Genomic DNA, 12,850 nt, shown 5'->3' with positions numbered 1-12,850 from the left:
TTCTGAGCCATGGTTTCAACCTCTTGTTAAGGATTTCAGTTCTCCAGCCCTGCTCAGACTTCTATCCAGAGTTCCCACTCCTATTTACAACTGCTGGTTAGGTATTTCTATCTGAATATTCCCTAGGCTCTTTAGTCTCAGTATTTTCCAATTAAATCTTGTCATCTTCTTATCCTAAACTGCTTTCTTACTATGTTCACCATCTGCCCCATCACCCACAACAAAATGATGAGATCAATTTGGATTTCCCCCTCTGCCCAACATCCTGCCTTTACTTGCACTTAACATTTCTTGAGGCTATGATTTCCCTCTCCAGCTCCTGCCATAGTTCAAATAATGATATAAGTGATGTGTTCCAGTACCCATCCTAAGGTGTTTGTATATGACTCATTTAATCCTCACAGCAATAACTCTATGAGGTAAGTCCTATTATTATCCCCATTTTACAGATGAAGAAACTGAGATACAGAAAGTTTATATGACCTACCAAATCACACAGAAGGTGGGCTCTTAACCATGATGTTTGGCAGTCTCTCGAGCACCTTGGATGAATCCCCAGCTTGCCTGAATTGGTTTCTTCTGTAACCTTCCCAAACCTTCCCAAACCTTCCTTCTCCCACCTGTCAGAGTAGGCTCCCTTCTTTGTAATCACAGAGTGCTTACCATAAATGTTGTTAACGTGTCTTCCTCCATGGGTAATCAATACTTCAAGGGCAGCCAGGATTGTCCTTGTTCATTTTTATCTTCAGTATCTAGCATGGGAGCTAGGGCATAGTAGAAGCTCAGTAAATGTTTTGGGGGCTAGTAAGAATTTCAGGAGTCTCTGGCCAGTTGATTTCAGTAGTTAGAGCCTGAACTGGGGTCTTCCTCTGGGTATATGTATATCAGCTGAGGGACACAACCCCAGGGCAGTCACAGAAACAGAAGTCACCTGTGTCAGGTTGAATTTGGCAAGGTGATCTTGGCTGCCTGACAGTCCCTCAGATACTATAAGAAAACTTTGACAAAACAGTATGACCGCTCTTGGCTTTGAGAATCCCTCCAAATGTGGGGAAATAAGAAACAAAACTCACGGCAAAGACAGCATGCTAATCAGGTCCGTGTGTCTTGTTTCATGTTGTAAGAAAAAAGAATCATGCAAATGTTGTATAATTGTTTGTCTTCATTATGTGAGCTTGTTCTTCACTTCATTATGCACAAAATTTGCAAGTTGCTTTCTGCCTTTCTCTCATTTCAAATAGCTGATATGAAATTTCAGGAAAGGTACATATTAATTAGCAGGACTCTATATAGCAAATATTAATTTAGAAACTGGTATAAAGCATAAACATCAATGTAACATCCGTTATAGAATGAGCAGCCATATAAATGTTTCCAAGGCCTAGAGGTTCAGGGAGGTTGGAATCTATTTTGAGGATCTAGATGAGCACATTTTTTAGTAGATTGTCCTCATTGCCCCTGGTAATGACAGGAAAGGATGGATGGAATGGGATATTCAGCATAGTTTATATAGAAGAGGTGTGAGTATTAAAATTAAAGAAGAAAAGCCAAGAGCAAACAGCAAATAACTATGGATAATACCTAGGTAAGTTTTCGGGTATGTTTCCACTGAGCCTAGATGTTTTAGTTAGTATTCTTTTGAATGATATGAACACAAGCAGTGTGATATTCCTCATAATCACACCTTGTATTTAGTACTAGGAAAGAGACAAACCAGGAGCATAGTGGTAATATGGGGCTTGTTCTTTCAAAACCATATGAGCCCATACAGCCCTCCCCAGAGCTCCTGGGAGGCCTGAGTGAAAAAGAGGAGAAGGAGAGAACAGAGGAGGCCTTTGGGGATCCCAGCACCCCTCCACATATCAGTTGGGAGAAATCAGCCTAGTTACTTGCCCATTTTGAGCCTCTGGTTCTTTATCTAGGGATTGTAGATAATAACATCTGCTTCTTAGCAGGGTCCCAGTAAGATTAGAAATATGGAAAGTAAAGGCTTCTAGAAGAAGCATAAACAAGGGAAGTCATTATTACACTTTTCTTGACCTAAAGGGAAGTTGCTGCAGTATCCCAAAGGTCCCAGAGGAGAGAAGTCTCAGTGGCTGGTTGCTGAGAACCTGCTCAGTCACTTTCACCACGCCCCCACCACCTCTCAGCAGCCCCCACCACCAAAGATTTCTGATAAAATCCCAGCAGATACAAACATGGGTTGATATTTTTGTATTCACTTAAGACCTCCACGGCCCAATTTTCAGTCACTTCTTATGTTCATTCTCATGTTTATTCTTGGCCCAAAGAAGATGCTTAGTGTCGGAGATAGTTGACATGGTTTCAGGGATCCTGCCATTACTTTGGGAATGCAATTGAGACTTAAGTACACACAAGACCCCTGCTTTGAGCCATCCCCCTCCTGGTGCTCTGAACCCCATCCTGACTAGTCTCATCACTCTGGCCCTGTACCAGGAAGGTGAACTGTGTATGTGGGAATGGCGGTATCAGTGGCACCATGCTCCAAGATCGGGAGATCACCCCTGGTGATTAGACATAGAAATAGAAGCAGGAGGAAAATGACAGCTCTTTTTGTTTTCTTTTTAAAATTTTTTATTGGAGTTCAGTTTGCCAACATTTAGCATAACACCAAGTGCTCATCCTGCCAAGTGCCCCCCCTCAGTGCCCATCACACAGTCACCCCAACCCCCCGCCCACCTCCCTTTCCACTACCCCTTGTTTGTTTCCCAGAGTTAGGTGTCTCTCTTGTTTTGAATGACAGTCCTTTTATAGAAATCTAAATGACCCAGCTTCAGGAGGCCTAGTGAAAAACCTACTCTTTCCCATCTCCCCTCACAAAAAGCCATAAGAAAAGTTCAAGTGCCCAGAAAAGCCACTGAAGGAGTCAAAGAAATATATTTATGCATTTTCTAAATTTAGAGCAGTGGAGAGACATACTGTTTATAAGTGCTTGAAAGGTGTAAACATTAAGAAAGTAAGAAGATACTGAAGGACTGCACAAGAAACTACATCTCAGAATATTCGATGGAACAGGCTGAACATGAAATTATTAAGGAAATGAAATTTGGAAGAGGCCTGGTCGTATAAGGTATCCGTGTGAAGGTATCCATACCTGTCCTGTCCCCGCCTTTTCCCTCTAACTGAATAAAGGATTGTGGGAGGTCATGTGGGGATTGATTCAGGGAAACAGATGAGTAAAAGGGATTTTAAAAAATTATGGTGAATGATTATTTTCTATTGCCTGGCCTTAGAGCAGAGACTAAGAATGAACAATAGTAAGGTCATCTGAGAACATTTAGGGTATGGAGAAAATAAATGAACTCTCAGCCAGTTTAATGTAAATGGTCCTCCAGGTCAAATTTAGACAAACTGAGAAGTCTATAGCAGCCTGCAGGGCCATGAAGGCTCCCATTAGGAAATGAGGGGCTTACTGATTTGGAAGAGAAAGAGATGTATTTATTCTTGTATTTTATTTTTTATTATGAATATTTATTGTTATTTTTAACCCCTCCTTATAATGTAAAATTCCCCTTTGAATACACCTACTTTCAGTTAAGTGGATAAATGATGAGGGTAAGAATAGAAGTTTCAACACAGGAAATAATCCTTCAGTGAGCAGACATCTACCAAGTAGAGTGACACCAGCCAAACATATTTCCCAACTCAGAATTATGAGTAAAGTAAAAATGTATAAGTAAAAATGTATCTTTGTTTGAGAAGACAAGGAGAAATCTGAAATACGTATCACTAAGTGAAAGAAGTCAGTTTGAAAAAGCTACACTGTATGATTTCAACTGTATGTCATTCTGGAAAAGGCAAAACTGTAAGGACAGGAAAAATATCAGGGATTGGAGGAAGGGAGGGAGGGACGGGGGATGAATAGGTGGAGCAAGGGGATGTTCAGGGCTGTGAAATGATTCTCTGTGATATTCTCATGGTGGATCCATGGCATTATGCATTTCCCAAAACTCCCCTAATGTACAACACAAAGAGTGAACCCTAATTAATGTAAATTATGGACTTGTTAGGAATAGTGATCAACAGTGGTTCATCAGTTGTAACAAATGTAGCATACCAGTACAAGATATAAATAATAGTGACAACAAAAGGTGAAAACTAAGGTGGAGGGAGAAAATGCATATGGGAATTCCTTGTGCTTTCTGCTCAGTTTTTCTGTAAACCTAAAACTGCTCTTAAAAAAATAAAATATATTAATTATTTTTTTTCTTAAGTCATCTGAGTGGCTGAAAAACCTCTGATATTAGAATATCATAGTGATCACATTTATTTTATTTCCTTAATAAACATTAAGCCTAATAACTGAGCTAAATCTAGGTTCCAAGGAACTGAGATTAAATAGAATCCCTGCCTTCAGCAGTAACAACAACTACATCATTAGCCCACAACAACAATACCTAATATTTATTGACTGCTTCTTCTATTCTAGGCCATGAATTTACTATCTCATTTAATCCCATAACCCTAAGGAGAACAAATAAAGAAAGCAACATTTTATATTGGCTTGACCAATAAGGAAATAATTTTGGAAATTTAAATAACTAGTCAAAGGTCACCCACCTAGGAAAGAATAGAGTTAATAAACACTGTATTGAGGTAATCTGACAACTGCTGAATCAGAAGTCTAGTGTGTCTCCACGAACAGGGAGCCAGGTAACATTTTAAATTCTATTTGTAAGGCTGCTTTGAAGAGTTTTGTTCTTAGTGAAATCTTCAAGTAAGATATTAGAACAAATTCCATTATAAACAGGAATCGGATATAGTTCTGCTTCAAAAAGCTGAGTAACTCTTTTTATAGAAGAAATCTATCAGATTATATAATCATATTTCTCCACGCAAATTTGAAAAATCCCTTTATTGCAATTATTGTTGTTGCTATGAAGAGTACAGTAGCACAAGATAGAACTCTACAGCGATCATGACTTAAACTACAAGGAAAACAAGTTGGAAAATGAGGTGAAGCTCAAATGTGTATCTATATTTAACTTTATATGAATAGGAAAATTCAACTTCACTGCTGCTTGAGGCCATTAAGATCTTTTTTCATTATCTCAGGAACACTGTTGCTCAGATAACTTCTAAAATTCATTCAAAAGAGAACAGTGAGTGTCACAAATGAGACAGATCCTTTCTTTCCCACACTAGATTTCATATAACCATCCTTTCAAGGGCTCATTGACTCACAATTGTGAGACCACCTTGAATTAACATAGTCCTCTTAAGTAGGACAAACTCAATCTAACCACAGCAAACACCACATGTAAGTGGTATACCAGGTTTTACGGGCTACAGAATGGTTAGTAACCTCACAAAGAGCCAGAAAACAGACAAATAAGCACACACACAAGAGAAAATAACTGTAAATCTCATAATGAAGCCAACATCACATTTTGCACAGTTGGATGACAGGAGCCTTGGAGATGAAAAGAGCTTGCAGCAAGCTTCCAAAAAGGTCTATACCCACAACTAGGAAGAACATCTTTGAAATCCACAACTCCTAAATGTTGACTGCTTATCATCTTTGTCTACCCTTACAGCCCTCACTGCCTCCTGCATCTTGAGTAACTGATATTTTTTTAGTGAAAAACCCATTATCACTCATCCCAATTAGTTTTGTCTAGGACATTTCCGCCTTTTCATACCCAAAGAAGGTTCTCCTTTGCAAGATAGGCCCACAGATTTTGACTGGAGAAGGAGACCAACTCCTCCTCACTAGGAGGTGTACAAACAGACAGCTCTTTCTCAGGTGACCCTTCCCAGGGCAGATAATCCTGAGAAGCATTGGAAATAGACATCTTCCCATACCTTGAAACCCTCCCTTTAGGGGTAAAAAGTGTCAACTGTAACATTTCCCCAGGAGTGGTAGAAAATGACTCAGTGGCTCTAGTCATGGACTTTAATATGGATGCCAAAGAAAGTGTAGCTGGACTCTGCATAAAATGCCTTGAATTATTGTATCTCCCAACCAGTCCCACAATATACTTGCTTTGTGGTCAAGTAAGTCTGGGAAATGATGAAGACTTGAATATTTATAGTGCAGGAAAAATATTTTAAAATACTAGAAATTTCTACAGTAAAAAATGTGTTCAGCCTTTCTTTACATCCCCCCTCCTCTGTTTTTTTCCCTTCATAACACCAGTAACATTCCAAGGAGAGCTCTTTAAGAAATCTTTCTTTAGAGTCAAGAAATGTTCATGAATATAAATACTTATGCAGGATGCTCAGTTGATGGATTTCTTTCTTATGACCAACTATCGTAAGATGATTAGTTCCTGCAAATTGCCCTTCATGACAGAAAGTTCACACACCTCTTCTCATTGCCCTCCATCCATTATCTGGAGCCTAAAACAGAAAATTCAATGTATTATGATGTAAATAGAAAGGTCAGGCATGTCTATCAAGGCAAGGGCTTGTTAGAGAAGCAGAACGTGCCCCTTTTCTGTTGCTCTGAGTCATTTCCCAGAGTTAGTTACTTCCTAACTTTTGGAAAAAATAAACGGACAGATAACACAATCTTTGCTGTTTTCTGATCAAAGGAGATGAGGCACCCAGTGATTTCTGGATGCTGGGAGGATTATTGACTGATGGGCAACTGAAAGGAAGCCCTGCCCCTACAAATCTCTAAACAGGAGTGTGGCTACCCACAGGTAGTGTCCCAGGCTCCTGGAGCAATCATAGGAGACCCTGCCATTGTCTTATACAGCTCCTGGCATCACTGGCATGTGATGTTCATGCTACGGGCCCAGTGGTAATGACCTGAAGACCAAAAATTGTTTACCTGCCTCCTTGCCCCTCCAGTCTACTCTCTAACAATCATATCTCTACTTCTTTATTCAGAGAAGTTGTTCCAAAATGCATCATGTTTACCTCCTCTCACTCTGAGATCCCATTAAAATGATAGTATAAGCCCAAAATGATAAAGAGAATAGGATGAGGACCAGAAGCAGGTAAGAGGATTTAATAAACCTCTGAAGTAAGGAGAGCAGAGAAGGTGACGTGGTATCTAAGGAAACAAGGCAGAGGAAACAGCTATAAAGGGCCTGCAAAGGGTTAGCTGAGGAAGGAGAACAGAGAACATGACTTATATCAGAGGTGTAAGAGGTAAGGAAGCCATTGCAGAAGGCACACAAAGGAGCAGGCAGTTGAGGAAGGAGGGAACCCAGGAGGGACTTAGGACTTAGAAACTCCAAATATTGCCAAAGGCAGGAGGGAGAAAGGGATCAAAAAAAGGAGGATACTTGAAAGTCTATATATGGAAGAGTTAACCCCTCTACCAACCTTTCTCATCCTTATGGAGAATGTTGAACATTCAAATATCTACCTGTTAGGCAAAAAGCAAAGAAATAAACATTTGTAAGGTATATTGTTATTTATTTATTTATTTATTTATTTATTTATTTATTTATTTATTTATTTATTTTTATTTATGATAGTCACACAGAGAGAGAGAGAGAGAGGCAGAGACATAGGCAGAAGGAGAAGCAGGCTCCATGCACCGGGAGCCCGACGTGGGATTCGATCCCGGGTCTCCAGGATCGTGCCCTGGGCCAAAGGCAGGCACCAAACCGCTGCACCACCCAGGGATCCCAGGTATGTTGTTGTTGGCAGAGTTGCATCCCCCCAACATTCATATGTTGAAGTTATTTACCCATAGTACCTCAGAATGTGATTGTATTTGGAGATAGGGCCTTTTAAGAAGTAATTAAAGTAAAATGAGGTTGTCTGGATGGGTCTTAATCCAATATGACTAGTGTCCTTATAAGAAGATGAGATTAAGAAAAACATACGCAGAGGAAAGACCATGTGAGGGCACAAGGAGAAGATGGCCATCTGCAAGACAAGGAAATAGGCCTCAGAAGAAATCAGCCCTGCTGACCCTTAATCTTGGACTTTTAGCCTCTGGAGACATGAGAACATAAATTTCTATTTAAACCATCCAGTCTTTGACAATTTGTGTTGGCAACTTTAACAAACTAATACATATATTTTCCTCAACTGAAATTGAATAGTGTCACAGAAAAGTTCTCTGTAATTTGACATTGATGGGTCCCCACAGTAGTCTCACTACTGTGATCTGATCACCCCAAAGAGAAGGCTGCTTGGTGACAAGGTCCTTGTTCATTACAGATAATTCCCAGCCAGCTTTGTATCACCTAATTCTTAACTATGAGAGTGCCACCATTTATACATAGGTCACCTTAAGAAATTTAAGGGAAGTCTTCAACGTAAAATAGAGAAACCATACATAACTTTTTAATGACCATGGATGGAATAGATAATTCAGAGAAAGGAGGCTAATGTTTCCTAGTTAATGTTCTTAAAGAAATTTGAGAAAAAGTTACACTATAAATTTTATACATTATAAAATTTTATTTTATAAAAAAATAAGAGCTAAGAAGAAAGGATGGAGGAATAATAAAAAGCCTGGAAATTGAATATATGGTTGTAAAATAAAACTAACTGAGGAGCTGAAGGATATTTAGGAGCCCTCCCAGAAGGTAGAACACAAAAGAAAGAGTCCTAAAAAATGAAAGAATATAATAAACATAGAAGGTCAACAGGAAAGGAACATCTTACAGTAAAAGTCTCAGAAAGAAAGAAAAGAAAAGGGAGGAAATTATTATAAAAATAATGCAAGACATTTTCATACACTTGAAGAGCAAGAATCCCCAATTCAAAAGGATAAACAAAAAAAGATGCAATAATATTGTGAAATTTCATAACATCGACAACAAAGAGAAAATACCAAAATCTTCAAGTGAGAATGAGAGAGAGGAAAAAGGACTCTATAAAGAAATGAGAATCAGAATGACTGGATTTCTCATCAGCAGCATTGAATAATAAAACACATGGAACAATACTTTCAAAGTTCTAGAGGAAGATTGTGTTCAACCTGGAATTGTGTACCTTGCTAAAGTATCATTCAAAACAATTATATGGGTAAAATAAAATCATTTTCAGAAATGCAAGAATTCAGAAAATCTATTTACCATAAATCCTTTCTTAGAAAGTTAACTGCAGAGGTATTCCAGCAAAATATATGTAGGGGATCTCTGGGTGGCTCAGTGGTTTAGCATCTGCCTTCAGCCCAGGGCATGATCCTGGAGTCCTGGGATGGAGTCCCACATCGGGCTCCCCACATGGAGCCTGCTTCTCCCTCTGCCTGTGTCTCTGCCTCTGTGTGTGTGTGTGTGTGTGTGTGTGTGTGTGTGTGTGTCTCTCATGAATAAATAAAATTTAAAAAAATATATGTAGAAATAATAAAGAAGTAAATAATGTGATTCTAGATAGTGAATTCAGTTGAGAATTCAATTCTGTGCATTAGATTTAGAAAGTGATCAGTCTAAAACCAGCACGTTACAGTGCTCAAGGAAAGAGGTCTTAAAAAGAGGGGAAGCTGATAGATTGTGTCTCATGATTGAAAATCAGGGAAAAAAAGGAACAAAATTAAGATAATAATTGTAGGAAAAACCAAACTATTGAATATAAAAAAGATGATTTGGTAAAACAAAAACAAGAAAGGAAATGTAATGAGAGTCTATGACTTTACAGCAAATGTATAATAAATTATTATAGTCAATAATAAAAAACTATATTGCTTTTTAACTTTTAAATTAGCCCATCATCAAAACACAGAAGACTTAATTAACTATGATTATAAAAAGATTAACACTGAGGGGTGCCCAGGTGTCCCAGTAACCAGTCCCAATGTCAGGCTTCCTGCTCAGTGAGGAGCCTGCTTTCCCTCTCTCCTCCTCACTTGTGCTCTCTGCCACTATCTCTCTCTCTCTCTCTCTCTTTCTCTCTCTTTTAAAATCTTAAAACAAAAAAGATTAACATTGACAGTCTGGAAGGAAAAGTACAGAGGAGAGAGCCTGAGAGATCAAGGTGCAGGAGGCTGTTTGAAAGCTGATGTGACACTAATATTCTCATTTACCGTCCAGAAGTTAGGAGATATTGTTTATATTTGAAAGATCAGGAAATGATTCTCTAGATGTATAACTTAAAGGTACAAGGGTAAGATGTAGAACAAAAATTACAAAGCAGGACATTAGTATGGTGATCTATAATGAGGAATGTACAGAAATTGTAGTACATCTCCTTTCAGTCAATAAAATGGATGTCATTTAGATATAGGAAGTGTTTGAGATACTTAAAATGAAAAAAAAAAGCAGGCCATAAAATTTTAGTTATAAAATGTTCATTTAGTTATTTCTTGATGGTGGGTCATTTTCTATACTTCATTCAACACATTTTCTGTGGTTCATCCATTTAGAAGGTGTATTGGTTATCTATTATGTTTTGGCACTATACTAAGGGCTGTGAGTATTGAATACGAAAGTTTATGAAGACTCAAGTCACTGCCACACAGCTTACAGTTCAGAAAGGAAGATACATATTGTACTAGTAACTATATAAATTTGTGAACTTTATAATGGAGGACATTCAGGATGTCAGGAGAGCATTGAGCACAGATCCTAAACCTGATCTAGGAATCTAGAAAAGATTCCTTTAACCAGCTACTTTTAAGTTTTAAGTAAGAGAGATTTGTTTTATTTATTTTTTATTTTTTTAAAGCAGAGATTCAAAATTAGGAACATACTGTTATCTCAATTTAGTAAATGTATGTGCTCAGGAAAAATTCTCAAGGGAAACAAAATCTGACAGAAATTATCTTTCAGTTTTGGAATCTGAGGGATTTTGTATTCTTCTTTATACTTTTCTGATTTTTCCAAGTTTTCTACAAGGAGGTTGAATGGCTTTGACAATAAAAGGTATTGTTATTATTGAAGAAGCAGTTAGATATTTGTGCTGTTTGAGATCCTTTCCCTAGTCCTACCTATGGAACCTGAAGGCAGTTACTAATCTATCTGAAGCACAATTACAAACAGTTAACAAAAACATCTATCTACCCTAGGCATTTTTAAAGACTGTCATTGGAAATGGTAGATTCATTTCAAAAAAACGTTTCAGTTAGCAAACTTGGAGACTCTCTTTGTTTGCCATGAATTTTGCTAATAGAAGCACATGTTGGGATACTTCACAAAAGTGCAAGGAGATACAGATGATAGGAATAAGCTCAGTAATTACCTATTATTTCTGATACTTCTTTATTTATTGGGCTACTATGCCATGTCTTTTAGAGTTTCACTATATCCTATATAGTATGTTTTTATTGAAAAAAGTGGTTTAAAATGTAAAGTGATCCCCATTTTCATGCCCATATTCCTTGGGTTGTGTTTCTAGGTTCTAAAATCATTTAAATTGGTCCTCCAATGACTAGTTATTCCTACAGGTAAGATCAAATGTATTGGTGGTGATTTTTATGGACCTGGACATTTAGTTTACTGTGCATAAAAGTCCTCTGCGTTATATTATTTTTCCCATCACACATTTATATCATTATCTTGAGAACCACATAACTGTATCTTATCCAAAGATCTTTTTTCTCCAACATGAACTAAGGTGGAAGATCAAATTAATGCATTTTAAATTGCCAATACACTTAAAAACCTCATGTTATTACTACAAGATTTAGCTAAAAGGTAAATTGCAGTGTGTGCACCCAGAGATTTAGGATCAGCTGCTGGGGCATCAGCATGCACAGAAAATCTGTGTTCTGGTGCCTTAGGAGATTTATTAATATAAGGAAAGTCTAGGGCTGGGTGTGTGAATGTGTTGCTCTAACTTCATCTTCTCACTTCTATTTGTGTGTCTCTGCTAGGAAAGGGGGGAAGTTCAAAGGGCATTGTTATATTATAGAAATAATGCAGGCTGCTAGTCAAAAGCACTGGATTCTAATTTTGACTTTACCATTAACTAGGTAAGTCACTTTTCCTCTCTGGTTGTCATTCAAACCAAATGATCCATTTAAGACTTTCCTAATGTAAATGCTCAGTGATTTGAAGAGATCTTACTTTTAGATAAATCGTGGTAAGGGCTGCTGTACACTGTTCTTCTTCCTCTGGGACCCAGGCCTTTTGTCCTCACCCCTATTCAGAGCCACTTTTTCTAACTAACTACATACTCCAGGAAAATCTCACAGCAAAAATTCAACAGTGATGAGGGAGGTAGACTAAAACAACACTCCACATGGCCCACAGGAGAGAGACCTGAAAGGGTGTAGGGTTAGAGTCCAAAATATTCATCTTCTCTGGAGAAACTCTTATGCCTTCCCAGCTAAACTTACAGTCTTATCCCTTTCCTAGTTGTTCTTCTGTATCCAGTTTCCTGAATGTCTTCCAAATCTCCTTCCACCTCCAGATTGACATCTAACTGGATTCTGCCAGTTGGGACAGTGAAGGGGCGATAAAGGAAAGTAAGCAGAGGAAGTTAAGATCCATTCAAAGGGGAAAAAAAGCTCACAAAAACCTCCAAGTTTCTCTGTGTCCCCTATCAACATAAAACACTGCTTTCCTGTAGAAGCTTAACCATTTTCTATAATTTTGATCTTCTATTAACAACCTACATGTTTCCCAGAAGACACATTTCTTTGTTCTCTTATGTACATTTCATCTCAAAGTATATTCCATAGCACAATGATCCAACTATGGGGTGGATTCTCTGGAAACTGCCAGCATTTCTCTTTCTACCTTCCTTTTGTTTCTAAAAGCAGTTTTGGATTAGTATAGATCCAAAATAGGAGTAGAAATGTGTGTTGTATCATTTATCATATAGCTACAAAGGAAGCAGCAGAGCTAACCAGAAATGAGCAATAGGAGATTTCTGATAAACAGCTTTGATGGTTATCTAGAAGCTGAATTAAATCACAGACACCAGAGTTTGGAATTGCATTTAGAAACGCAAAATTAGAGGTAACTACCTCCTA

At 38.0% G+C, this 12,850-nt stretch overlaps 1 long non-coding RNA gene across 1 annotated transcript; it reads right to left on the bottom strand.

The window, feature by feature from the left end:
• Positions 1-2,723: 2,723 nt before the first annotated feature.
• Positions 2,724-12,538, bottom strand: LOC111093180. Its single transcript, XR_005381039.1, has 3 exons — positions 12,212-12,538; positions 7,300-7,342; positions 2,724-6,363 (listed from the first exon to the last, which is right to left on the bottom strand). It is a non-coding gene; the product is annotated as an uncharacterized LOC111093180 (long non-coding RNA).
• Between the last annotated feature and the right edge of the window lie 312 nt (positions 12,539-12,850).

The sequence above is a fragment of the Canis lupus genome, chromosome 29 (genome assembly GCF_011100685.1).
Source record: "Canis lupus familiaris isolate Mischka breed German Shepherd chromosome 29, alternate assembly UU_Cfam_GSD_1.0, whole genome shotgun sequence".
NCBI lineage: Eukaryota > Metazoa > Chordata > Mammalia > Carnivora > Canidae > Canis > Canis lupus.
Note: the sequence above shows the minus strand (reverse complement) of the source record. Positions and strands in the feature narration are given on the sequence as shown.